Below are 25300 nucleotides of genomic sequence, written 5' to 3' on the forward strand. Positions count from 1 at the left end.
TGTTCAGAGATGAAGCTTGACACCAAAGATGCTACAGAGGAAATGCAGGCATCAATTAAATTCCCTTTAATATTGTGTCTTACTCTGAGAAGTTATGATGTTAAGAACACATATTGATAAAATTTTTAAAGGATTAAAGTGAAGACTCCATCACTGTATTGTTAAGTGTACGCTTTGGAAGCAAATCTTAATGAAACCCTGTATTTAACTAAAACCTTTAACTCTGAAAAAAAATTGCCTTAAACATAGACACTAAAAAGTTCAACATTACAGTCCTGAGTGGCTACAGTTGGGGTGGACAAGGGGCATGAAGGAGGAGTGTAATTAAATCATGGCTTTGGCAAAGGGCAGATGGGACTAGGATTAAAACATGACCTTGAGTCCAGCTAGCTGTGTGACCTTGGGAAAGAGGTGAAATCACCTCTTTACACGTGTGTTTTTGCATCTGTCAAATAACATACTTTAAAGAGTCTTTATGGGGATTACATGAGATGACACATATAAAACACTCAGCACATATTAGATACTCAATAAATGACAGTTATAATGAAGATAATGATGAGGAGGATGAGGAGACCCAGGATGTACCTTCGACTTCATAAATTCTGAACAGCAGTGGGGTAATTTTCAAGTCACTCACCATAAACGATTTTCTCACCTTACCAAAAAGTCGGGCATGTCTAACCCCTCCTATCCTCACAAAACAGCTCAGAAAAATGCAGTCTTGTACAGGAAAGGATAGAGAGGTAGATTTAGTGTTCCTCACAGGTAATACCTCACAGGTGTTGCATGTTTGCATCCAGTGGGCTCCAAACAATCTTAAACATTCAGTAGACATTCAATAAATAGAACCAAACAGAACAGGAAGCACACGTAGCATTAACAACATTCGCTATAGGAAATAACCAGTGTTTCCAAGCTTCCCAGAGGACAGCAGGGATGTGGAACTCACCGGATGCAAATTCCATGGAACCTGGAAATTATCTCTAGTTAAAGTGCAAACAGCCAGATATAGGAAACTAACCATTCCAATGAGTCTGCATAATTACAGGAAACACAAATGACAAACATTAGGAGATACAAAATCTGGAGATGGACAGATAAGGGATTCCAGACCACATAAGGCAGAGAAATGATTGAATTCCCAATAGGGAGGAACTGGATGTTAACACAAGGCCCACCCTTTTATCATCTGTTTCATCATTAACTTACGGTGAATTGTTTCTCATTCTCATTCTGTAGTATATTCAATCATTCTCAGTTATTCCTTGCATTAAAAAGCCCCTCTGTTGCTGTTAATGACACCTGGAATAGCTGAACCCCCAACTGACAATTTTAATATCAGTCTTAGGATGGAGAGTACAAGCTCAGTAGACTCCACATGTTAGTAAAGTGTTGTTTTTATGGGGTTTAATCCAATTTGGGTGTCCTAAGCATTATATTTCACATGAATTTGTTTCTTTGATCTCAATACTGCCTTTGTAAGTAGGTGGGGAATGTATTATCAAACCCATTTTACAGATGCCAGAATTGAGCTCCTTGACATTTTAGTTAATTTCCCGAGTTTACGTTAGAACTGAGAGTAAAACCCACGCCAGGTACAGTAAAACCAAATCCCAAAACCTCTCCTCTTTACCACATAGCCTTCTGAGAAATACTTTTGCGAATACTATGGTGCTTTTATTTGCTTCTGGCTTCAAAATGTTACATTTTAAAATCCAATTTAGATTTAAGTCTACTACGTGTTGAATATGTAACCTCTGAACTGTGAAAAACCTTGTGATATTATGAAGGATCCAAGAGCTATATAGTCTAAGAGGAAAATCAGTTATAAAGGAAATGATGAATGCTTTGAATGAGTCAGATCTTTAAAATATTCATTTCACACAAGGAAATGTTTTAGAATTAGATTCCATGCTAATACACTACAGAAAATATTAATATCAGTAACTCTTCAGGATGGAATTAAGGCTGGAATTTAAACCCAGCCTAGCCCTAAAATTTCTATGGTTAACATTTATTGCAGCAGCCATACTCAGTCACATTCTGAAACTTGTGACTTAAATTTGTGTGTGTGTATATATATATATAAAATACATATTATATATATATATATATATATATATATATACACACACATAACTCCAGACAGGCTAAGAAATGTAAGTGTAATATAGTTTTCACATGTTGTGTGTGAAAATGTTCTCCTTTTGGTTGGTTGGTTGGGTAGGGAGATTTTGAATTCACAGACCCTGACACCTGCAGATATATGCACATTTGCAGATGGTAATTCGAGCCTCACTCCTCCACCTCCCCCAGTATCTTCTACTTATCTTGTTTATCTTTTGTTTATCTTTGTAAGACTCACAGGGAGGAAGAAGAGGCTCCTGTACTGGCACATTCCCAGGTCTGAATCTATCATCTCTGATGTTTTGAACCTGCTGCCTTTGAGTTGTTGTATAATTGATTCAGAAAGGTTAGAGTGGGTCTCATCTGCCCTCCTGAAAGATGTTGTGAAGACATCAGCCCTGAATGAGTAAGCTGGGTGGTCGGGGATGAGTCAGTCATTTCATATAAGGAACAGTCGGTGCATGTCAGTAGGCCAAGGTCTTTGACACCCTTCATCAATCCTGTCTTTTCTGAGTTGCCTTTTAATGATGCTGGTAGAACAACTGCTTTAAATGACGTATTGAATTTTCCAGCCAGGAAAGATGGTAGGGATTATCAAATGTCATTCCCATCATTTTATAGAAATGGAGGCCCAGAGAAGTGACATGTTTTTCCCAAGGTCACATAACTAGTAGTGACAACTGGAACTGGAAACTAAGTTTACTGCCACCCTTTTGCTTTAAACTCTGCCTTCCATGCCCAGTCAAATAAATGACTGAGCTGAGATGGTCACTGAATTAAGTAGTTGTTTTGATTGAACTGGTGTAATCAATTAAAATTCCTGCATCTAGGATTTATTTTTCCGTTGAACTACAATGCTGATGAACAGACTTGAAGCTGATTCAGCATTTTAGATTCAATTCTTTCTGGATTCCTTGGGCCATGCTCTCATCTGGCTCAATCACAAAATAAAGAACCCCAGAACATTTTATTCCTTAAAAAATGCAAGCAGGCATGCCATGTAAAACGTATAGTCTTGTGTGATTATAGGAATTTTGCCATTATATTCTCTCAGCCAAAGATGATTTTATTATGTAGAATTGAATTGAAGTCATATAAATGGAAAACAGTATTTTTAGAACACCAACAAAGAACAGCCACTGCAAAGAATGTGATAACATCGACATCACATAAATGTTGGGTTTTGACTAATACTTAATGTTCTTTGGAACTCAGAATAATGGAATTCATGAAGGAAATAACTAGCACTACCTTAAAATTGAAGCATATCTCAGGGGAAAATGCACAGTTAACAAGCATACTGGTGATCATCATAAAATAATAGCTTTCTTTCGACAAAGAAATTTGTGTCAATAAAGATGGGAAATTAGATATAAAGATTAATATTTTTTTTCTGTACCTCCTGGCCTGGTGTTTTAAAAGTCAAGAAATACATTTTTCATTCACAGCCATAGCAAGGTATAGTGGAATCAATCATAAAATTGGTTAAACAAAGGCATTTGTTAAAGCATGTAAAATTGACACAGAGAGAAAGTTAGATCATCAGTGTGTCTACCATAAAAGTCTACTGCATCTACGTACATATGTTTCAGTTATAGCCACACTGATTGAGTTTTTGTTTAATCTGCTATTTTCAGCTACAAGTTCATTCTTTGTTTCATGCCAAGTTCCTTTTAGGATTTCCACGTGACTTGCGTTAGCATTTTTGGCTTCAAAACTACCTCTAATGAACCATTTACAATTTTTTTAAGAGTGCTTAAAAAGTTAGGCTGTGACAGTTATCCAAAACATAATTTGATATGCTGTTTAATTATTTAATACGCTATTTAAAAATTGAAGTGTGGCCTCTGGTTCATTGGTTGATATAGTACCATTAAGGTGGATTTGAAGCCCCTTCAAGACTATAATTGTTAGCTGAGTCCTTCATGGTCCGGATTGAGAAATTAGATTGTGTTCTAATAAAATGCTAATTCAAAAATGTCAACTTCAATGTTTTTAAAAATATGTCTTTAAAATATTACTAAACACCTACATCTTTTAAAAAATAATTACTAAGCTAAGGAAATTGAGTAAAATATTCTGTTAAAGTGAAAGTGGTCTAATTCATCTAGTTCTTCTTATTATGTTTATGTGCATTCACATTTACAGCCCATTTCCATATTCTCAAGAAAAATACATGATTCTTTTCTGCAAAAATATTTATTGACCTAACATGGTTCAGATCTTTGCAATAACGGTGGGTCTTGAAGCAAACCTTATGATAGCTCTCGGTCTCTTCGATGATGATCGAACATCATGACAAAACCTCACAACTCTCTTTACAGGAGGAAAATGAAAGTGGCAAATGGCTCTCTCTGCAGTGTATTATCAAAGTGTGCATCTTTTTGTGAAAAAAAATACCACTGCATTTTTTTCCAGGAGTAATACAAATGGAAACGAAAATGGAAATATAAAGTGGCTTAGTTAAATACCTTTTGAAGAGTACTCTGAAAACCTCTACATTAGACTTATCTGATGTTTAAAATGCAAATTATTGGCTAGTCTCAGACCTATGGAATCAGAAGGTTCTCTATTTGAAAACCAATGATTGAGATGCTTAACTATATCTTGTTTCAGAAAGTTTTCCCTAAAAAAGAATAGCTATATATATATATATATATATATATATATATATATATATACACACACACATATATATGTATGTATAACTGAAACACTGTGCTGTACACCTGAAACTAACATGACATTGTAAATCAACTATACTTCAATTTAAAAAAATCGAAAAAAAAGTCTTCCCTAATCCTCAAAACCAGATTATTATTAGCCTTAACCATACTCTTCTTTCATTTCATATCCCTTCCATTGTAATTACTGCAGAGATGGCAGGGGCTGTGCCTTCTCTGCTGTATTCTCAAAGTTTAGCACAGTAACTGACACACGGTAAAACCCTTAAGAAACTCTTTGTTGAATAAATAAATGACTAATTAGTATAAATAGAACTATGGCCACGATGAAGCAGAATTCTTGATGATAATCCAATTTCCCAAGTCACAGACAAAAGTGATTTTGAATAAATAGTAACTCCTTCCCTCTCCCATGACTCATGTCACCACCACTCTGGAGAAGAGTGTTCTTTTAACTATAATTTTCCAATCCACCACCTTTAAAACTGAACTGTCATGTCAGAAGTGGTATTAAAGTATGTCTACAGCTCTACAACCATTCAAGCCAAATCTTTTGCTAATTCAAACTTAGAACAGGAAGTCCTCTGCACCCTTGTCATTGAAATCAAGAATGCTTTTAAAGAGAAGGAGTTAAAAATGCAACCAAGAGAAGTTCCATACAGTGAAGTGGTTGATTAAGAGTTAAGGGAAATGGAAGAAGCCACAGACACTAGAAACCTTGTATAATTCTTTGAGGTTAAGTCTGGAAATCAGTTAGAAAACCGTACTTAGAGAGTTTTGAAAATTTTGGCCAAGCATTCAAGATTAAGGGGTGTACTTTATTTACTTGAATATAGGGTGTAGTTTGTATTAAAAGCATCACCCTTTAAAGAAAGAGCATGGAGAGCTGATCTAGGAAAATGACCCCAGTGCACCTGCCCTTAAATTTATCTCATAAACCACGCTTCTGGGATAGAAAGGAGCCAAGAGAAGGAGATGCCTGGAACATTTCTTAATTTAAATGATACATTTAGTAACAACATTCAAGGCCCACAAGGCTAGAGCATGACTGTCTGGAACTCAGTGACCACAGTATCTTTACCTTTGCCCCCTCCCAGTCCTACAAAGAGCTCTTGCTCATGGCAGGAGCTACTTGGTCAATACTTGTTGAATGTTGAATAAAAACAAAAGGAAAACTCACATAAAGCTAAGAATAGAGAATTTTAAATAATTGTGCTTTCTATCATTGAAGTTTTGCCCTTGAGTATTATACTAAATTATAGACTAACCCTAAAAGTACTTATACTAAGATATAGACTCAGATGGGGTATGAAAGGTAAATACGGACAAGACCAGTAAGGGCCTAAAGCCGGAGTGTGGGGTGGGAGCTCGGCCACTGGGAAGACAAGTACAGTTACTAAGATCAGAAACAAGCTGAGTTGATTCTGAACATCTGAGATAATGGCCTGAGGCTTCTCTTCCTCAGCTTAAGGACTGGGTGAGTTGAAGATTTTTGAGTGGGATTTGAACACTTGGCCAAAGAAGGTTGATAAGTGGTTAAAGGTACTAAGACATAGGAGAAAGTTTACACAGTTTGGCTTGTGGAAACTTCTTCCTTTGGCACACTGATTAATAACTCCCAGGCAGGGTCAGATTCATGGGCATACAACCGTGTGCAGCTAGAGGGGCTCCACACTTGCTTTAATGCTCTGCTGTCGCCATCTTGAAATTCTCAAGAATTTTATTTTAGAACTTGTATTTTATAAACGAGGCTCCATGGGGCAATGGAGCATGCACATGAGCAGAGAGGATATACACAAAACATATGTCTGCCATTCCTTGCCACCCCATTTGCATATAGTGTTCGTGATGCCCCATAAGCACAGATTTCTGGTGGACCCATGACGTGGGCAAGTTCAGCAAGACTGAAAGCGAGTACAAGTAACATTTAAAACTGAAAGCCCAAGAGTCTGCACTTACAGCCTGAACAAGAACATGCTTTGAACAGAGATAAAAGGCAATGGGATTCTAAGAAACATAATCAATTTAAGAATCCCATCATGTTTTACTCCTGTTATTCCCCTGCATTAGCCAGACACTTTCACTGAAAATGATGACATAGAAGGAAAGGGAGAGATAGGGCAACCCATAGTTCCTTGTCCTTTCAGTTCCTCTTTAATCATCAGTAAGCTGAATGTAGAGAGTGTTGGTACAATGTGTATATATCAAGAAGTAATGTAAACACAGGGCAGCATTTCCACTCTTCTGGTAAGAACAAAATACATATGAACGTATGAGCTACAAAATATGAATTGTGTTATTTCAACGATTCTGCATATGCTCTTACATTTGCGTTCAAAACTGACATTGCACAATATAAAAATGAACAGTAAAGTTCATGCAAATACTTTAAAATTTTAATATCTTTCTGCTTAGAATGACATTAAATAAAAAATAAAGAACACCATGATAAGTCAAGAGAGAGGCCATGGAAGAAAAAAAAAGTTTACCTTTTAATACCTTTGATAGCATTCCCCCCTCCACTGCTTTTTCTTTGTAAATTGAAGTATAGTTGATTTACAATGTTCTGTTAGTTTCACATGTAGAGCAAAGTGATTCAGTTACATATACATATATATATATATTCTTTTTCAGATTCTTTTCTCTTATAGGTTATTACAAAATATTGAGTATAGTTTCTCCTCCCTGCTTTTTCAGCAAGAAGTTGTACATTTTTATTTTGCACTAGACCCTGCAAAGTAAATACTTGCTTTCAGGCAAGTATTCTAAGGAACATTACCTTAGAAAATTCTGGAAAGAAGGAATGCCCGTAGGGAACTGAAGCCTGAAAGATTATCTAACCTCCTTCCCAGTTACAGGACAATTAAAGGGTATTGTCAGAGACTCTGATGAAGTAGGCAGATATGGACTCTGCTCCTTAGCTATGTGGCCTTGTGAAAGTTGCCTAACCTTTCTGAGCCTCAGTTTCCCCATCTGTGAAAGTGGATAGTAAACGCACATGAGTGTTGTGAGGGATAGACACAACTCATACAAAGTGTCTACTACGAGTAAGCTCTTAATTAATGATAGCTATTACTGCTGTACTTAAAAGTTCTGTTAGTTCTGGGACCCATAAGACAGCCCTTATATATGGTAGATTAAGGATTGCTTTTGCCAAAGGATTTGAAGACATACTGATTTCCTCCTGATGCCTAAAATCCTACTACCAATCCACTCCTGATTATTCTAACTTTCCTTTCCACATGCCTTCCCAGAAAAGGTATAATACAAATCTTGAGCATCTCAATGTGAATGTAACAACAGATAGAGGCCATATCTGGAAAAGCAGTGGACACCTGGAGGGTGAGGTGGAGGGTGTTTCTGAAAGGGAAAACTGCCCCAGAATGAACGCATGAGGGAAGAGTAGAAGAAAGGACAAAAACAAATTCCACCTTCTTGGAAACTACAAGTTAGACTTGTGATCATTAAAGTGGACAAGCTTGAGCAAGTCAAACATCTTACAACTCATCGGTCTCAATTTCACATAAAATAACAGGTTGATTATTGTGAAAATACCTTCACAATCTAAGATTTAAAATTCAGCAAGCATTCATCAGAGGCTTGTCCTATATATGACATAGTGCTAGGCACTTTGGGAGATACAAAAAGGAATAAGGAAAGATCCCTGCCCTCAAGGAGGTCACCATTTGGAAGAAAGGATGAGATCAACACACCTGCCGTCTATAATACAGGAAAGCAAAAGTACTACCAGGAGAATTGAGACTGAGATACAGAGAAAAGAGCAGGCATCTTTGTTTTGTTTTGTTTTGTTTTTTTAAGTATCTTTGTATTTTGAGCTGATGCATATCTTTCTCTTTACTCTTCCTATCCCATGCTCACCTACATGAACTTTTTTGTTTTGCTACATACCAAGAAACACATTTTTTTTTTTTTTGCACACACTATCAAACATGCTGGAAACTTTCACCAATGTCACATCAGTTAATTCACGTAAATACTGCTAGGGTGAGAAAATGGGGCTAATAGAAGCTAAAGACTTACTCAAAGTCATGAAGCTAATGACTATCAGAGTCAAGTTTCGGACCCAGGTTAATATGACTCCATAGTCCAATCTCTTTCCATTTCATTTCCATAAGAGCCTACCTGAGGTTCTCCAAAGAGACCATGTGGTTATGTTCCTCCAAACTTTTTTGTCTGCTGTTATTCTATCTGGAATGACTTTAATCCCTTGTCTCTAGGATAAACTCCTGTACATAATTTCAAACCCAACTCAGCTATTAAACTCTTTTCTCCCACCTCTTCACCCCTCCAAAATATCAATAACTCCCTATTCTCTGCTTCTAGGTATCTCCTATATGTGCTGTTATTTTACTTAACATGTTGTAGAGGAATTAATTTATAGATTTTTCATAACTTTTAGACAGTATGTTCTTTGAGTGATGGTCCATATCTTTTCCGTGTTTGTATATTTAGCAAATGGTAGGAGCTCAACAAATTTTTGCTGAAATACATTAAATTGGGTATTCAGTTAAGGGGATTAGTATTGGGAATTAGAACTTGTATTTTTTGTAAAGGACCAGAAAGTAAATATGTTAGGCTTTGCAGGCCATAGGGTCTCTGTTGCAATTACTTCCCACTGCTGTTTCAGTGCAAAAACAGTCATAGAAAATAAAAGAATGAGTGTCACTGTGTTCCAATAAGACTTTGTCGACTAAAACAGTCTGGTAGGCCAGATTTGGCACTCACACTGTAGTTTGCTAACCCCTCATGCATCGTATGCCAGTAGCTTATATTATGAGTGGGAATAGAGGCCTTCCCAAGCAGAAGAAACAGCATGTGCAAACGACCTGCGACAGTATCCGTTCAAGGAAAAACACAAACCAGTAGGGCTGGTTTATGGTGTACGAAGAAGGGAGTCATAATAGATACATCTGGTAAAGTGGGGCAAGGGCATGGACCTCAACAGCTAGAGTGAAGGTCTATTCTAAATCCAGTAGGTATGGGAATGCCATCGAAGTTTTTTAACAAATTGATGACCTGCAGAGACTATACATTAGAAATTAAACTGCCCACACATACACTTGAAGCACATGGATCAAGAGGTTTGTAAAATAACCTAAGCAAAGGAATAGCAGCAGTAAAAATGGAAAAACATGGGCAAATATGGGAGTGAGAGAGGCAAAGTCAGCAGGAACTGGTAACCTATTACACATCAGCATGAACACAATAAAAATGACACTGACTTTTCTAGCCTTGTGTCTGGGAACACAGCAGACCCAATAATAAAATCAGGAAGGGCAAGAGGAGGAACTGACTTCAGAAAAAAAAAATGATAAATTTGTTTCAGAAATGTTAAGTCTGATTTTAATACTTGTTTTGCCTGGTCAAAGCCCAAGTTTAAATACTGTGAATTATGACAACATTCCTTTCCAAAACTGGATTAAAATATTTCTGACATTTGGCAGGGAAAAGACTTTTAAGTTCTTTTCCAAAATATACCTTTCTATGATGTTTGATCTCTGTTTAATTTTTATTTTAAGCTCCACTTGTCCTAACAACTAAAGAATACTTAGGAAGTTTTCTCTCCTTCCCTGTGTCTTTTAATTTTTCCAGTTGTGTGCTATGTAATTCAGACCATTCACTTTAAGTTCACATTTTCTCTGTAAAAATGGGATAAATTAATGGTCAGCACATGGGGATTTGGGTCTTCCCTTATGAAATGTGATTACTGAGTAAGCAGACTCAGGGTACAGTCCAACAATAAGAACACAAAAACCTAAATATCAAGCTAGAGAGACAATTGAAATTGAACTCCAATCGTAAGATATGTCCTAAAGGAAAGTTGATGTGGCACATAGAAATTGAGGTCAGGCCCCAAACAGCCAAAGCAATCTTGAGAAGGAAAAACGGAGCTGGAGGAATCAGGCTCCCGGACTTCAGACTATACTACACAGCTACAGTAATCAAGACAGTATGGTACTGGCACGAAAACAGAAATGTAGATCAATGGAACAGGATAGAAAGCCCAAAGATAAACCCACGCACATATAGTCGTCTTATCTTTGATAAAGGAGGCAAGAATATACAATGAAGAAAAGACAGCCACTTCAATAAGTGGTGCTGGGAAAACTGGACAGCCACATGTAAAAGAATGAAATTAGAACACTCCCTAACACCGTATACAAAAATAAGCTCAAAATGGATTAAAGACCTAAATGTAAGGCCAGACACTATAAAACTCCTAGAGGAAAACATAGGCAGAACACTCTGACATAAATCACAGCAAGATCCCTTTTGACCCACCTTCTAGAGAAATGGAAATAAAAACAAAAATAAACAAATGGGACCTAATTAAACTTAAAAGCTTTTGCACAGCAAAGGAAACCATAAACAAGATGAAAAGACAACCCTTGGAATGCGAGAAAATATTTGCAAATGAAGCAACTGACAAAGGATTAATCTCCAAAGTATACAAGCAGCTCATGCAGCTCAATATCAAAAAAATAAACAACTCAATCCAAAAATGGATAATTTTCTTAAAAGTGAAAGAAGCCAATCTGAAAAGGCTACCTATTACATGATTCCAACCACATGACATTCTGGAAAAGGCAAAACTAGGGAGACAGTAAAAAATATCCGTGGTTGCCAGGGGTTGGCAGGAAGGGGATGAATAGGTGGAGCACAGAGGAATTTTAAGGCAGTGTAACTATTCTGTATGATAATATAATGAAGGATACATGATGTTACACATTTGTCCATACCCATAGAATATACAACAAGAGTGAACCCTAATATAAACTAGGGACTTTGGGTGATGATGACATGTCAAAGTAGGTTCATCAATTGTAGTAAATGTACCATTGTGGTAAGGAATGTTGATAATAGGGAAGGCTATTCATGTGTGGCAACAGAGGGTATATGGGAAATCTCTCAATTCTTCCTCTCAATACCTTCCTCTCAATTCTTCTGTGAACCTAAAACTGCTCTAAAAAACCAGTCTTAATAAATTAAGAAAAAATTAAGTTTACTAAAAGAAAAAAAAAAAAACATAGATCCTAAAAAGGGTGATCAAATCAAAAGTCACAAGAAAAACTTGCAAATAAAAATTGTACCACAATCTGAACAATCTGTCTGTAGTTTAGTTATTAGTATTGTACCAAAGATAATTTCTTAGTTCTGACAAATGTAGCATGGTTATGTAAGATGTTCACATTAGAAGAAGCTGAATAAAGGTAGCCAGGAGCACTCTATTGCTATCTTTGCAACTTCTCTGTAAAATCTAAAATAATTCCAAAGTAAAATAGGAAAAAAAAAAATCTCCACATAGCTTTCTGGTACGAAAATTTATGTGCTTGTAAGATTAGTCATTGCTTAGGATGGCTTTTCTTCCAAAAGCCCTTACTGCAATGAGTCAAGTAAGTCAGTTGCTCAGGGCACATATGTAGAAACTGACGGACCTTTTTTCCAAGCCTCGCTCTATTATTTACTAGCTGTGTGACTTGGAGCAGGTTTACTTAACTTCCGTAAGTCTCTCCTTCTTTCACCTATGAAGTGAGTACACTAACACTTGCCTATTACAAAATAATCCAGAGTGCGTTGCACATTGCCTGACACATTGATGGTGCTCAATAAATGTGACAGTTAGTAGTACTGATTGATATCTGTATATCATCTGTGTGTGTGTGTCAAAATTTAACCTCTCCACAGGCAGAGCTGCCTATGCAGCACTCAGTGTGTCTCATCACTGCCCCAAATGAAACGCTAGACTTGTTTTGCTGTGCTTTGGGTTCACAAACAGAAGTTTCGTTCCAGCCTTCTCTCAGAAATATGATTTTCAACTCAGCCCCTCTTTTATATTAAAGTAAGCACCATGACCAGATGGTCCCTGTTCTGGAGTTCCAGAATGACATTAAAAATGAGTGGGCAGAGGGATTTTATTAGTCATTTGTTGGCTTCATAGCAGCCATTTCCATGAAATTATAGGACAATGACAAAATTAAAGCAGCTTATGCTGGGCTTTGGAAAGCTGGTCTCTGTGTCTGCAAATACTCACGGGTCAGGAATGTAGAACAGGGGCAATAAATTGAAGAGTTACTGCTTGGCAATCCCAGGTCCTTTTGGCTGAGAAGCCAAGACCTCTCTGGAGCTAGGCCCTGAGGAAAATAGTCTAATGACTGGAAATACTGCCATGCTGAAGAAGGCCTGCAACACCTCAGCCTTCTGGTTAGCATTACCCCACCAGTGGAAGGGAGATAGCTCTTAAAGGGCTGTGGGAAACTGCCCATGAACTGGATCTAATAGGTGAAAGAGAAAATGGAATCAAACCTGGGACTTTAAGCCAACCCATCAAGGTAGAGGCTCCTGTTCAAGTATTCCCTGGCCAGCCAGTCCCCTGATTCCATTTCCCTGCCTTGGCCGCCCTCGTCTCTGCCCTACCGTTCCTCTCTGAAGCTGCCTTCCCACTACCTGCACCCACCTCCTCCAGCCTACCCTGCAGCTCCATCTCATAAGCTAATGACAGATACTGTGGAACAAATAAATATGGAGCTTAGAGACTCAAGACCTGAGTTCTGGTCCTAACTCCACCACTCACTATGTGAAAAAGAGAATGAACATCTCTCACAGTTCCAGCTTTCTCACACTGAATAACTTCCTTTGCATTAAAAACAACAAATTCCTCATTTGGTCTATAATTTCCATATGGGATTGTTGGGAGGTTTAAATGAAACATTTTAAAAGTGTCTAGTACCTTGCAGGCACTCAATTGACATTAATTACCTCCCCCTTATTATCCATCAGAGAACTTTAGGAAAATACCCAGGGATTAGTAGTATAATTTCCACTGTCATTGGCCTCAATTTTGGCCTTGCTCATAGCACAGTGAAAAGTAGAATATCTTAGCATTCCAAGAAATATTGCCTTTTGAGTTTTTAAAAGCCAAGTGAATATCAAACTTGAATTGTCTGCTCTCTGAGCTCAGATTCCTCTGACAAAAATCGATTTTGATTGTTACACCAATACGTAGGAAGTAACTAGTGAATTGAATGGCCTTCTTTCTAAACACCCATATGATATTTGCTTGAATAATTTTGCTGACTCTTTCCACGTATATTTTCACTCTAAATCCATTGAGAAGAGAATTGTTAATGTGTCCTGGTCTAGATATTGTGTCTCCTTAGAAGCTTTTTATAAATATCTTCAAGATATGTACCCTCTTTTCCCAAAGAAAAGACACAGAAGAGATTGGAATCCACTTCTAAATATTATCCATTTCTTTAGCAGCTCCTAGAATTTCTAAAGGTGACAGAAAGTCTGCTTTTGTATTTTTTTGAGAATGATAGGGAAATAGAAGCCATTTACAACTGACTAAAAGGTTGTATTAACTTTTCAGATTGCCTTTCCTTTAAAATCTCAGGTTGGATTCTTAAGTGCCTTTGTTTCCAAAGCAGACAAGGGTCAGTCAGCTGCTGTGCTTCATCTGGACAGTGTGTTAGTGTCAGAGTAACTGTCATTTTTTGTGCAATGATTTCAGCAGGGAGCTCTTATCTGTCTGCACACCTCAAATTTCTGAACTCAGTAACAATTGATCAAGTGTTAACTAGACTTATTGTGGTGACCATTTTGCAGTTTTTACGCGTATCGAATCATTGTTTTACGCCTGAAAGTAATATAATGGTATATGTCAATTATACTTCAATTAAAAAATTATGTATTTTTTCCCTTACCCTATATTGTATCTGGTCTCCAACTTATAGAATAAATTATATTTTAATGTGATTACTTAAAAAACTTTAGTTAGAATGATGATTAGATTTTGAATGAAGAATAAACATATGAAATTTTTTTTTTTTTAATTGAGAGGGCTGGTAATGAAATGTAGCAGGTAAGAGTTAAATTCAGTGTATGGTAAAAGGAAAATTGTTTTAAGATGAAGAAGAGGAAGAGAAGAAAGCCATAAAAGCAAAGTAGAATAAATAATTATAACACCAGGGAAGCAGGATGTATAGTGATTAGGAGCACAGATGCCCTATGTTCTCAATGCAGATCTACCCATGTTAGTTGTGTGATTTTAAGGAAATTACTTAACCTGTCTATGTCTTAATTTTGTCACCTCTACCAGAGATGACGTGCTAATGGTATCTGTCTAATAAGGTTGCTAAAAGGAGTAAATGAGTTAGCATCTATCACATAGTAAGCACCATATAAACTTTGTTAAACAAATAAAAATCATAATGGCATAGTAGATACATGACACAATGCATTTGTCAAAACCCATGGAAATTTATAGCACAAAGAATAAAATTTATGAAACCCTCATCATGTGATAGGCACTTTCTATGCATTAACTTTATAACCCCAAAATAACTGGTACCAGAAAAGATGCCACTTATAATGAATCAACCAAAACTAGGGTCTCAACTTTCATAGTAAGTAGTAAAAAATTAGGTTTGATTGGACATCCATTTCAAAAAGAAAACTAAAATTATGAAACTAACTTTATTAAAATGTACATTTTTAAAGTTTATATTATGCATGTATATTTATTTATTTATATTTATATAATTGGTTGCACTGGGTCTTAGTTGCAGCATGTGGGCTCCTTAGTTGCGGCAGGCAGGCTCCTTAGTTGTGGCTCAAGGGCTCTTTAGTTATGCATGTATACTTACATGGGAATTCTTAGAATTAACAAGTAACAAATCAACTTGGGTTTGTTTTAGTATAATTTTTGCAACCAAAATGTATGATGTCATGAAATGGCATCTTTTTCTTTGAAACATGATCTTAAAGAGGATATTTTTACGAAAGATATTTTATGACTTGCTTAATTTTCCCAATATTTCTTTTAATCCCCTGATGTTCAAATCATTCTCCTCTGAAGAAACTATCCTATTACCATCTTTGTCCCCCATGAAGTCCAGCCAGATCACACCACTTAGAGTTATTCTTTCCTGCCTTTGACTTCCAGAATCTTTTTTTCCCCTTCTTCTCTGGTAACCTCATTTCATTCTGTTGGGTATTATAATTAGTCATTTAAATGCCTTTCCTTTGCCAGAAACTGATACTAAGAACTGCAACAATGTCTAAGTAAGTTTTATGTCCTCTGTAGCACCTAAAATGGTGCCTTGTGTTCAGTCAGCTGCAGTATCCCCATTTATAAACTAGAGGAGAGTAACAAAACCTGAAATTCCTAATTCACAGGATTACTGTGAGAACTCATGAGACTGACCTTCCGCCCCCAGACAGGGCCATGAGGCCACTGGCGCTTTCTTAATCTTCCCTGAGAATGCCAATCCCTCTGCTTCATAAGCCACAGCAGGGAGAGTTTAGAACTTTATATCTTCCCAATAGCCCAGGTTTGTCAATACACTTCGACCTGCATGGTAACTCCAGTCTATTAACCTCTGACCTCTGAGGTACAGCCTTGAGAACAATTCTGAGACCACGTACTGGACCAATGGGAGAGACTGCCATGATGGGATAGAAATGTCTGCCATGACTTTAGGATTGGGAACTGGTGATGTGTGATCTGTAATCTCAAAGTATGGCCACCAGCAGTTACTCAGCCCCTGACTGTGCATGCTGCTTTTCACATCAAGGAGTAGAACTGATTTCCCCCCACTGAATCTGGGCTGGCCTTGTAACTTGCTTTGACAAATAGAATTTGGAAGTAGTGATGTGGGACTTCTAAAGCTAAGACTTGAAAGAGACTAACAGTTTTTGCTTCTTCTCTTTTAGAATCCAGATGCCATCTAAGAAGTCTGACTTACCTGAGGCCACCATGCTCTAAGGAAGCCCAAGATAGCCATGTGGAGAGAGAGGGGCCATGCAGAAGATCACCGAGGTGTCTGTCATGTGAGTGAAGCCTTATTGGACCTTCAGGTCCACTGAATGCAGTTGAATGACTCTAGGTGACATTATGTGGAACTGAAGAGCCAGCGAGATGTGCCCCACAGAATCATCAAAAATAGCAACTTGTTTTAAGCCATTAGGTATTGGGATGGTTTGTTACACAGCAATAGATAACTGAAACATGGTAGTTTGGACCAGAGTTTTGCCATTTCTAAATTAAAGGGTACTGGTTAGCTCCCAGGCCCCTATTCCAGGTAATCTAATTCAATTGCTTAGAGATTAGTATATTTTAAAACTGTCCATCAGACTCTCCTGTAGAATTAGGGTTCAGAACCACAGGTCCAGGTAGAATCATAAGTGGATGCACCAATTTAGAAAGTCAAACTGAGCTGAAACAGAGGAATAAGACTTTATCTGGCTAATCCCAGATAAACAAAATAAAACAAAAACTCCTTAGTCATCAACAACAAGCCTCATTACGTCAGGCAAGATGCAGAGGAGCAAATAGAGAAGAACACAGCAATTAGAGATAAATGAGTAAACCGGAAGATAAAAGAACACTCCTCTTTGTTTTTTTTTCCCCCTGAGCAAATATAATTTTTCTATGTTTTTTCTATCTCAGTCTTTTCCGTGTGTCTGTACTAAATGAAACTTGCCTGGAGTTGGGTGATAAAAGTCTACATTTCATTCCTATTAATGTCATCTTGAACTAAGTTTGCAGTGTGTTTATGGGTCCATTAGGTCCTTATCCCCAAATTCAGGCCCAGTATTACCTGAGTTGCAGCATAATTAACCGTACAAACAAGATAGATAGATAGATAGATAGATAGATAGATAGATATACATATATTTTTGCCAAGATTTTCAGGATGTTACATTGTGCCTCATATCCCATTTTCAACTGAAATTTGGATTAAAAATGACAGTTTTTGGTGAAAACACAAGAGGAAGGAGTTTAAGCCCCTCAGATGTGTGGAGTGCTATTATGTATGTTCACATTATACTGGAAAGTCATTAAGGAAATACATATGCCAAACCACATCATCAATTTTGAGATATTGATTCTAACAGAGATGTCAATATTCTAGTCACATCAGCAGAGTTTAATTTCAACTAATGTCTACTGACATGTGACACTTTGCCTGCCCTTTAAGCCATTTATATATTTGCTTTAGGCAAAATGCATTCTGTCTCTTTTGATATATAATTAGCAAGTACTTGAATCTAAAAAAACTGTAGACATGAAAGAAAGAAAGAAAGAAAGAAAGAAAGAAAGAAAGAAAGAAAGAAAGAAAGAAAGAAAGAAAGAAAGAAAGGAAGGAAGGAAGGAAGGAAGGAGGGAGGGAGGGAGGGAGGGAGGGAGGGAGGGAGGGAAGGAAGGAAGAAAGGAAAGAAAGAGAAAGAAAGTGCTGGTTTTCACTGGAGGTATGTCTGCTTTTGAAGCCTCATATTTCAGAAGCTGAAATAAGAGTCCCCAGTGGTTTTGATTATAATCGTTGCTATGTGGTCCTTGCGCTTTCCAGGGCACCTCACATAAGACCACATGTGAGATTGGCTGAATAGCACTGATTAGTGAATGAATATTACAGAGAAAAGCCTAGAGGTCTTTCAGCCCCCAGCCACTTTCCAGGAGGGGGAAGAACATCCTCTGGGCCAGGCACATTCCGTCTTTGGATGTGTTACTATGAAATACTTTCATCGCTCCAGTTTCTACTCATGTGGATTTTTCCTGGCTCCAGCTCAGCGACCTGATTCTCTAATTTTCCCCCCTCTGAGAACATACTTTTTTCTTAAGTTATTTTTTCTCTGAAATCCACACTGCCTCCCCTCCCTTCCCTTTTGATTTCTTATTCAGCTTGGAGACTACCTCACCAGTTGTGATTAGCCTGAATACTTGAGGGAGGGAGGAGGGCTCTCCTTAGGGAGCAGCAGAATAAAGCGAGATCCCTTCTTCTAAGAGTAAGGAAGAGAAACCCAGGCCCACGTAAGCTGATTAGGACTCTCTCTGCTTTGTCATCTATTGTAAAGCACCAAACTCTGATGAGGGCCTCTTCTCTCTGTTATTTCATAAACTTAATTGACCCATACCACACACTCTCAGCTTGTTAGGCTAGATATACTTTCTAATATACTTTTCTGGACCAAGTAAAGAGCAGAAATATACAGCGTTTAAGTGCAAGTTAGCAGTTTTCTCAGTTTTTCTATCTCAGTCTTTTCCGTGTGTCTGTTGTAAATGAAACTTGCCTGGAGTTGGGTGACAGAGGTCTGCATTTCATTCCCATTAATGTCATCTGGAGCTAATTTTGCAGTGTGTTAGTGGGTCCATTAGAACCTTACAAATACTATTTCTGTGAAAAAATTATGTTTCCTATGTTTTTCACAAGTCAATTTGTCATTTTTTTCAATCATAATAGCTATGATTCATGCATGCTGTGCTCTGTTCAGCTTTTTAACTACATTATCTCTAATAGTCCCCAAAATAACCCTGAAAGTAGTTATCAATATCCCCATTTTATAGATGAAGAGTCTGAAGCTTAGAGTTAAGTGTATAATAATTTGCCCAAAGGGGCACAGTTAGTAAGTGTCAGACCTGAGATTCAAACCCAGGACTCTTTAGCTCCAAACCTTTATATTAACCACTACGTTCAACTGCCTTTCAAAAACATGCATGGCCAGCTTGAAAATTATTGAAGAGGGAGAGAACGAGGAATTTTTTTTTTAAGAACAGGAAAGAAAGGAAAAGAATTGAAAACGTTCCCTATTTGAGCATAGCATGGGGTGGGGATGAGAGTGGGGAGAACGAAGGAGTGGCTGTTCAGAGCTGTTTAAACTGAGGGCAGGGCAGTGCAGAAACACCCTGTTTTATGGAAAGCTAATTTAATACAAGAAAGCATGTTATCTAGGTGCCGAGTTTCCAAGAATGGTTACAGGCAATGCCATGTTTAAAAACCAGTTGTTGAATTTGATGCAAACTCTACCTAATAACAAAAAGTCGCTGAGCTGCCAGGCAATCCCCTTTATCAATTGATGGCCATTATCGATTTGGAGAAGAGATTGACTTCTCCCTTTTAATACAGAAAGCATAAAATTCTAGTCTGCTACCATAAAATTTCATAAACTTTTCTTGACCCTTTAATAAGTATAAAAACAAGAAGAAATATGAAGACAGAAACCTACTTCATCATGTATGCACATCCCCCTTTGCATCCTAAGACCATAATATTTTATTCCCTTTTATGTATTTTTCAAATTTCAAAACAAATATCTATATAATTAGAATTATTAGGTACTGATTTTAAAATCTCTGTTGATTTGTATTAGTTTATCAAAATTGATGTTGATAATGGGCACTTGCCATATGATTGCTTTATTGGTAGACACTCTCTTTAGATCAAAGGCTCCTGACTGAAGAGCCTGTTATACTGACACCAAGCATACCAGGAACCTGCTCCCTGACCTATATAAGGTAACTATTTTGTGTTTGGCTTTATCGTGGATGAAGCTCCTGGTATTTTCCAGAGCTGAGTTTCCAGAGCAACTATAGCTGAGAGTTGGGTGTCTGGCTGGAACTGAATCTCTAAGAGCTACATAGATGAAATCATGGGAGACCATGGTGGCTGGTCAACAGATACTTGGAAACCAATGGGAAATGTAATTTCATTTTACCTTTGAGGTTTGTGTCAAGAAGATCATTCACTTTTGCAACCATGGCACTGAGACATTTTTGTAATTTCCCATAGCTTAAGAGCTTTTCATGCTGCATTAAGTATCTATGGTGTTTAAACAGCATTACAGCCTATTAAATCCCCGACCCACAAAATAAGGAGCTCTATAGACACAAAAGAGTAATGCACAAGAACAGTTTTCTATAAGGTTATTTCTCTATAAAATAGAAAAAAGAAAGCCTTTATGTAAAATAGGAATTTGGGTCCTTGGGTCATTGATAAATGGAATATAAAGGGGAAAAAATTTCAACTGCTTCTACCTAATTTCCTCTGTCACATGATTTGGCTTCTTACAGCAAATGTGTCTGTGGCATTACACATTCAAGGCATTAGTAGTCATTGCCTTAGAATTCATGACTTCTTACTTTCCATGCCGAAGTTTGACCACACCTGTGTACCCAGTACGCAGCAAGGAACCTTCTCATTGCAATAAAAATAGCTTCAACCAGGGACTGCTCTAATTTTGCTTGGCTTTGATCTTATGAAATGACTCACCTAACGCTTTTTAAAACTTCTCTGCATATTGAATAAATAAAATGTAACTGAATCACTAATTTGCAGTAACTAACTGCACTAACTAACCCTCACTTGAAGATAGAAGGATTGCAAAATTTTATGCCCTGAGATGAAGCTACTTTTTTTTTTTTAATGGATGCTTTGGAAAATCACCGTTTGACTTCTGGACACAGTGTTTCAGACTCCAGCGTTAATTTTATTAAGCAGTATAATCAGAAAGTCACTTGAATCATCATGTAATAATTTGTGTTTCTGGACCTTAATAGATATGGCTGTAAGAACTCAATGCTCAAATAATTATTCCAATAAAGAGAGACATAATCAACCCAATGTTATTCAGACCCCAAAGTAACTCACTGTAGTGATTCTCTTTTTTTTTTTAATGTAATCTTAAAAAAAAAAAGAATAGAGAACTAGGAATTTTGGGAGGCTTCCTACAACGATGGTGAGTTGATAACTTTGGAAACTCAAAAGGAGGTAGAGAGGCACATTTTATCGAATCTTACACCAAGTACACACGGTCTAAGGGAATGAGGGTAAATTTCCTAATTTCGATAGAATTTCACACTACTCTTCAGCAAAATTGAACTACTTGTACTGAGGGATCTCACCATATGCTATGGAGAATAATTTATGTATAATTTAAATACAAAAAAAGTAAAATATTCAGGGAATAAACCCAAATATCTGCAGTGTCACAACACTGTACAATAATATATAGTACCCATCACCCTCCCTTTTAAAATCCTGCTTATTAATGTTACTTTTTCTAGTCTAAATGGTACTCATATTCATTTATATGAAGGCTTTCTTAGATTACAATTTCACATTCATTTGACAAACATTTAATGAGTACTTAGTGCTGTGTTGTATAGAGGATGATGAATATGGTTCAGCATTCAGATTGCTCACAGAGTAGTTGCAGAGATAGAAATACAGGCCAATAATTGTCATTGTGAAAATGTTACGAGAGTATCAAGTATTATGGGGTCCCAGGGGAAGGAAGGTACTATTTGGGTCTCTTCCATTCTCTGGTATCCATACTCCTTACAGGCTTTCATCCTCACCACGCCACACTGTTCTTATCCAGGTCAACAATAGCTCCCATGTTGCTAAATCTGGGTCATGTCTTAGTCCTCATCTCACTCAATATGTCAACAATATTTCACACAGTTGTTCATTTCCTCCTTCTTGAAAGACTTCCTTCACTTGGCTCCTGGGAGGTCACTCTTGCTTCACTTCATGTCTCACGGTCACTCCTTTTAAGTCTTCTGTGTTGGCTCTTCTACAGCTTTCCAAGCTCTGAACATCAAGTACTTCAGAACTCAGTCCCTGAACTCTACTCTCTTCTCCCTTCTCTCTAAGTGATCCTACCTCATTTCAGGGCTTTAAATATCACCTATTTCAGATAACTCCCCCCACCCACGATATTCCCACTGAACTCCAAAGCATTTATGCAACGGCCTACCTGACATTTCCACTTACAGGTCCAACAGGCATTGCACACATAACATGATTTTTTTTAAATCTTGATTTTTCCCACCCAATCTGTTCCTCCTACAGTCTTCGCCATCTTAATAGAGGGAAACTTCATCCTTCCAGTTCCTCAGGTCAGAATTCTGGGCATTGTCCATGACTATTTCCTTCACATTCTACCTTTCAGCTTTGCCTTCAAAACATATTCAGAATCTGACAACTCTTAATACCTCCCCTCTTGTCACCCTGGACAACAGTTGTCACCTGGATTATTACAATAGCCTCTTAGCAGGTCTTTCTGCTTTAGACTATACCTCCCTATAGTCTATCCTACACATGGCTATCGTCGTGATCCTATTAAAATCTAAGGCAGATTATTTCACTCCTCTGCTTCCTACCCTTCAATGGTTTCCAGTCTTACTCCAAATAAAAATTAAAGTCCTTTCCACGGCCCACAAGGCCCTACAAAATCTTGCCCATAGCTACCTCTCTGATCTCATCCCTCACTCATTCACCTCGCTCCAATCACACTGGCCTCCTATCATTTCCTCCAGTATACCAAGAATGCTCTGCTTTGGGCACTTTGCACTTGCTGTTCCCTCTGCCTGAAATGTTTTTCCTACTACCACTCCCCACTTTCTATATCCACATAGACTGAACTCATGCTTTATTTTCATCTCTGCTCTCATATTACTTCATCCTAGTGGCCTTCCTCAACCACTATTTAAAATAACATCCTCACCCACCTACCCTGCCTTATTTTTCTTCATCCTAGTTCCACCTGGCATGCACGCTGTTGCTTGCTACTTGTTTATTGTCCACCTGTTTCCACTAGAATCTAAATTCTATCACAGTTGAAAATGTCTGTTTTCTCACCGTTGCCTCTCTAGATCTTAGGACAGTATCTGGCATATAATAATCTTCCAATAAATAATGAATTTTAATGAATTAATATATTTGAGTTGAGAAAAAAGGACAAAGGATCCCAGGCAGAAGAAACCAGCACCTGCAAAGGAATAAATTTGGTCTGTTTAAAACAGAAGTGATGGGGCTTCCCTGGTGGCGCAGTGGTTGAGAATCCGCCTGCCGATGCAGGGGACACGGGTTCGTGCCCCGGTCCGGGAAGATCCCACGTGCCGCGAAGCGGCTGGGCCCGTGAGCCATGGCCGCTGAGCCTGCGCATCTGGAGCCTGTTGCTCCGCAATGGGAGAGGCCACAACAGTGAGAGGCCCGCGTACTGCAAAAAAAAAACCAAAACAGAAGTGAGCAAACTTACAACCTGGGGACCAAATCTAGCCTGCTACTTGTTTTGGTTAAAGTTTTATTGAAATATAGCCAGGCTCATTCATTTATATTACTATTTATGAATGCTTTTGTTCTGCAACAGCAGAGTTGAATAGTTATGAAAGAGACTATATGGCCTGCAAACCTGAAATATTTAATCTATGGCTCTTTACAGAAAAAGTTTGCCAACGCTTGGTCTGAAGGGTAGAATGCATTTTGGACGTGGTGGGAAGATGGAAGAGTCAGTATGGACAAGCTGGAAAGGGTTTAGATGAGTTTGGACGTCACATGTAAGTCAAGAGAGAGTGAGACAATGGGTGTTTTTAGGCAAGGGAGTCCCTGAAAGGCAGGAACTATGTCTAATGTAATTTGTGCATTAAAGAGTACTTGCCATTTAAACCAGTTATCCCAGTGGCAGCTGCTGCCAGGACTCCTGCCTTTATGTCATCGCCACGTCTGGGATTAGCTCTTGATGTAGGAACCAGAAAGTGGTGAGAATCCCTTTGCTTCCTCCAGCCTCCTATATGAGGTGCTGGTTTGGAAATGATCTATCTCTTGTGGTGAGTCTGGCACAGATGGCCCCAACAGAATCCATTATCGCCTCTAGATAACTGGCCTGGGCTGATCTCAAGAGTCCCAGAAACACGAGGGTGGTTCTAGGGTAACCAAGAGACTTGTGTCTTCTCAGACTTGTTGGTCCTGCCTTAGGAAGCTTCTGGAATTTGAGAAACTTTGGAATCATTTCTATAGAGGGTGACAAGAAAAACCCTAAATTTTCAGTGGTTTGACAGCTCATCAGACCTTTTCCAAGTTCTCTAAACCACGTGAATCAGTGAGACTTTGCCACTGGGTAAGGTCAAAAGATTGCTGATCCGTTTTGCTTTTACTCAGATTGGATTTCACAGCAAAGCAGCCTTTCCCCCCGCTGTCTTTGGCTGTTACGATTTTAGCTTCAGCCAGACCCTAAGTTAGGGCAGGAGTAAATTTGGAAGAAAACCAAAAAAGGAGAATAAATGTGTTCTGAATTTCACAGAACAAAGTGGAGCTCTGGCTTGTGGTGGAGCTTGGGAGCAGACGCCCCCCGCCCCACTTCCCTTTGAGAACGCAGTGGTGAAATCAGGTCTGCTCCAGTGAAGCTGCGACATTCGGGTTTAATCTGATAGATCCCAATGTGCCCACTTTGGTTTGAGACTCGGTTCTGGCCTGACATTTTCTGCCCATCCCTCAAAATGTGTATAAGCAGGGGAGGCCAAGTTTCCACTTGTACATACTGAATCATTCAACTAGAAGTCCGTAGCCCTTATAGCAGCTCATGTTGTCTATTGGCTTGCCTTTAAAAATCCAAAGTACGGGTTATCTGAAAACTGATAGGTTATCATTTGAAGGAGGAAGTAGAAAGTGCCAAATAGTCAACAGTCTAGGCCTAAGAAAACGAAACAGAACTTTGATTTCTACTGTAGCCTTGGGGACCCCCCTTTCTTTAGGCTTTACAGTACACCAGAACATTTTTTTGGGGGGGTTTAATTTAATACTTCAATTTTCAGGAAGAAGCCAGATCAAGTTTTTTAGGTTTTATCCGCTTGGGACGTGCTGAATTAACTGCAGGCTTCATTTTGTAGGAGTTGGTATCAGTGG

General features: G+C 38.1%; 1 long non-coding RNA gene across 1 annotated transcript in view; it reads left to right on the plus strand.

The window, feature by feature from the left end:
* LOC112405839 (uncharacterized) overlaps positions 1–25300 on the plus strand; it is a 306771-nt gene that overhangs the window by 188414 nt on the left and 93057 nt on the right. Inside the window, exon 3 of the long non-coding RNA XR_003004435.1 lies at positions 16551–16667. This is a non-coding gene — a long non-coding RNA (uncharacterized LOC112405839). The remainder of the gene's footprint in view (positions 1–16550; positions 16668–25300) is intronic.

This window comes from Neophocaena asiaeorientalis, unplaced genomic scaffold, assembly GCF_003031525.2.
Source record: "Neophocaena asiaeorientalis asiaeorientalis breed wild unplaced genomic scaffold, Neophocaena_asiaeorientalis_V1.1 scaffold92, whole genome shotgun sequence".
Lineage (NCBI taxonomy): Eukaryota > Metazoa > Chordata > Mammalia > Artiodactyla > Phocoenidae > Neophocaena > Neophocaena asiaeorientalis.